Source organism: Pogonomyrmex barbatus, unplaced genomic scaffold (assembly GCF_055798465.1).
Source record: "Pogonomyrmex barbatus isolate J1 unplaced genomic scaffold, ASM5579846v1 scaffold13, whole genome shotgun sequence".
Lineage (NCBI taxonomy): Eukaryota > Metazoa > Arthropoda > Insecta > Hymenoptera > Formicidae > Pogonomyrmex > Pogonomyrmex barbatus.
The window spans coordinates 726,921-730,853 of NW_028297109.1; the positions used below are offsets into that span (position 1 = coordinate 726,921).

At 43.3% G+C, this 3,933-nt stretch overlaps 1 pseudogene; it reads left to right on the top strand.

The window, feature by feature from the left end:
* Nucleotides 1–1,203: 1,203 nt before the first annotated feature.
* On the top strand, nt 1,204–2,923 carry LOC148937512 (uncharacterized; annotated as a pseudogene).
* The last annotated feature ends 1,010 nt before the right edge of the window (nt 2,924–3,933 follow it).

Here is a 3,933-nt window from a genome sequence, read left to right on the forward strand (position 1 = left end):
GAATAGATACTACGGAAACGCCGGCCGGAAATACAAGCATGCAAAAGCAAGTCCGCAAATTCCAAAGCGGAGTGCGAACGAGGAATTTGCGAGAGCGCGCCGTTTGACCATATATGGATTATATCCAATTTAGAATTATAAGGCGACACTACTAGAATACTATAAAAACGGTCACTAAACCGAGAGCGGGTAATCACAATACGTAACAAGACTTGTACTTCGTCACGGCCAGTAGTTATCAGTAATAGCGAGATTCACACGAAACATTGTCAAGAAGCCGTACCAATAAATCAGATACTTAATGAAAGTAAGTATAATAATAATATTTGATCAGAAGAATTTTCCATCTACGATCCTGCTCGGAATTCTAACTTCTAAGGCTTGGTGAACCCGACTTTCCCTAATTACAATCTTGTAACTCAATCCGGACTACAACATTTTGGTGGGATTGTCGACACTATCCCCACGATTCATACAATCTGAAAGGATAATCGCTAACCGGATCAGCAGAAATGGGTAAGCCCTAGCAGACAAAACGAGCAGAAAGAGAAAAAACTTTTCTGGCAACTTTCATAAGACCTGCAGTACTAGCCCCAAGGCTGCAGGCAGAAGAGAAACTTTCTCAAATTATAAGACCTGTGAAAAACAGGACGGAAAAGGCTCCATCAGAAAATAACAAGCCTACAATCGAAAGAGATAGCTGAGTGCCGACCTAGGCCCCTACAGCTATCACCGGCAGAACAGCGAGCCAACATCAACGTACATCGACACTAGTCGACAAGGACACCCGGTAGAGCCGCCAGCGAGCGCATATCAGCGATATCGGAGAAGGGATCGACCTACGACAATAACACGCGACAACGAAGCGACATGAAGCTAACAGCGATACTGTAAGTGAAAAAATCGTATCGCAGTAAAAATTGTAAGCAAGCGATAGCATTAATGTCGGACGGCGAAATAAATAGAAACCAATCCCTTAGAAATATATCGTGGTTACACGGCGAGCGAACATAAAGAGCGCGAAGTCCTGTCACCCCCGTGTGTGTGTAAGAAGCCGTATGCGATATCCGCAATAGCGTGCGTCGAAATTTAGAAACGCGACACTCGGATGAGAGCTCATCTGAACCGGTGCTCCATCCACACATAGTTATCGAGTGAGTATTTCCGTTTAATGACGTTGACGAGAGCTTAATATCGGAACCAATGGACGAACATAGACTGCATCCCAGAACGAGACACTCTAAAAGAAGCGAGAGCCAAAATTCACAATGGAGAGAGTTCTCGCTAACATCTTACGGTGATAATATTTTCGATCCGGAAGAATATTACACGGCTCCGCACAATCTCGAGCATAAAAACATGGTGGAACGACAATTACGTACACCTCGTGGCGAGGAAACTAGAGAACCGAAGGTAACCTGCGCAAAAGTAGATGCGGAAATAGAGCGTCTCAGAGCTTCGGCAGGCCCCTTGCGCAGAAGGGTAGAGCAATCAAAACCAAACAATGAATCAATATTAGACGTGTTGCTAGAAGGAATTCCCGCGCTACAAGAACGAATAGGTCGATTAGAAATTACGGTTTTCAACCATAACGATTCGTATAAGTACCTAATGAACAATCCCGTGGCGAGCCATTAGACATAACCTACGGACGAACACTCGAAGACATACGAAACCGACCCGAAATCGTAGCGGGATATCTACGATTAAAAGAAGCTTGCGATATGATTCCGGAATTCGATGGAACCTCTCATAAGCTGCCGGAATTCTTAAATGCCGCATCATACGATATGAAAAATACGAATCCAATGGAAAAAGGAACGCTACTGGAAGCAATACTATGCACTAAACTAAAAGGCAGAGTTATGATTTTATTACTATGATTTTATTATTATGATTTTCAAACTCGAGATATACGCTATTTTACTCAGTTAAAAAGAGAACTAGAAGTTTGCCATCTTAGCAAGAAAAGTACACACTTGCAACTAGAGTTCAATACACTAAAACAAAATCCGGAGAATCGGCAAGAGCGTTTGGATTACGTACGGACTAACCAGCTATGAAGCTATACGAGTCCATGATAGAAGGTCGAAATAACATAATAGAAAGTAAACGAGCGATCTTAGAAATCATACAGCAGCAGGCTTTATGCAATTTTCAGATCGGATTATTAGACGACATAAAACTATTGATACAATCACAACATTATACAACGCTGCAAGATGCCATCGCTGGCGCGAGCGCGGAAGAAAAAATTTAAAGGACCAATAGAAAATTTTGAGCATGCAAAAGCGAATACAGTACGCACATCCGTCCGCGAAAATAAAATATTGCAATGCCAAAGATGCGGAAAAATCGGACATGTCGGACGAGATTGTCGAACTAGTAGATACACGAACCGATTTTCTTTACTCGAAAAACCCATCGACGTAAACGCAATGGAAAAATATTGCGTAAATTGTAAAAAAGTGGGACACGATAAAAAAGAATGCTGGTCAAAACCCAATGGATCAGAGAGAAAACAAGTAAGACGACCGAGACAAGAAAAAGAAACAAGAGGATAAGTAAATACTACGATAAGAGCAAAAGAAAACGAAACATGCAAAGAAGACGCAGAATTGTCATTCAACAGTAGCGAAGAAAAAGAGGAGAAAAAGATAACGCAAGCCGCGCGGGAGCATCAAGTAGCTCAGATAATTGGCAAGACGCTACTCTAGATTTGGTAATCTTGTCAATAAAGAAAACAAGAAAAAGAAAAATGAATTTCTTGTTGGATACAGGTGCTACCCTAACACTTGTAAAAGTGGGAAATTTAAAAAGGAATACGCCAGTACGAGAGGAACAAAATAGCCTTCACCGGCATAACAGGACAAGATTCACACTCTCGGTAAGATTCGAACCACAATCATCCTCGGAAATAAAGAGATAAGACACACCATATATGTGATAAAAGATGACTTCCCGGTCGCTTATGAAGGAATTCTCGACATAGATTTTTTAAAGAACACCGATTTCTTAAAGAAACACCGAGCAAAATGCGATCATGCAAAGGAGATATTGCGAATAGGAAGCGTAAATTTAAAATTGCATCCTCACAAAAAGTATATTCTGACGCCTCGCAGTGAAAATCGTGCAAGTTATTACTAGTCAAAATTAGATTGGAATAGTGAAACCTGAAGAAACGGAACCACGAGTATTTATTGGTAGTTGCCTGGTAGAACCCGATGATTATATCTGTCCATTAAGTGTAATTAATACAACTACCGAAATTATTGAAATTACGATGCCGAATGTAACGTTGTAGACGCCGTGCAGCTGGGCGCCGCGGAGATGCTCACGTTACTCGAGAGCGACGGCTATATTGCACAGTCACGGCAGGAATGCTTACAAAAATTGATACGAACGGAACATCTAAATCACGAGGAAAAGAAGGCATTAATGAGATATGCTCACTTCTGTGACATATTTCACGTAGAGAACGATTCATTGACTTACACTACGACAATAGTACATGAAATAAATACACGTAGCGATAGCGCGCCTGTAAATGTGCGACCTTATAGATTGCCGGAGAAACATAAAACAGAAGTTATAACGGAGCGCATCCTTCCGCTCCATTCCTCCTCCAGATTTCCCCCGACCGACCATCCGTCGGGGACCGCCGAACATCAGGCGGAGTGCGGCAGTGGCCGCAAAGAGGCAGCAATGCCTCCTTTTTAATCTCTTGTACACACGAACTCCGAAAGCGTCGGAGAATACCGCGAAAACACGCATGTTTTCGTGGTATTTCCCCGCACCGCGCCAAGCGTCGCATCAACAAGCGCGAACGCCCCCCGCGCCGCACCACGCACCGTACCACCGAGCACGAAAGCGTCCCGCACCGCACCGACGCCGCGCCACGCAACCGAGCGAGCGTCCCGCACCGCGCCACGA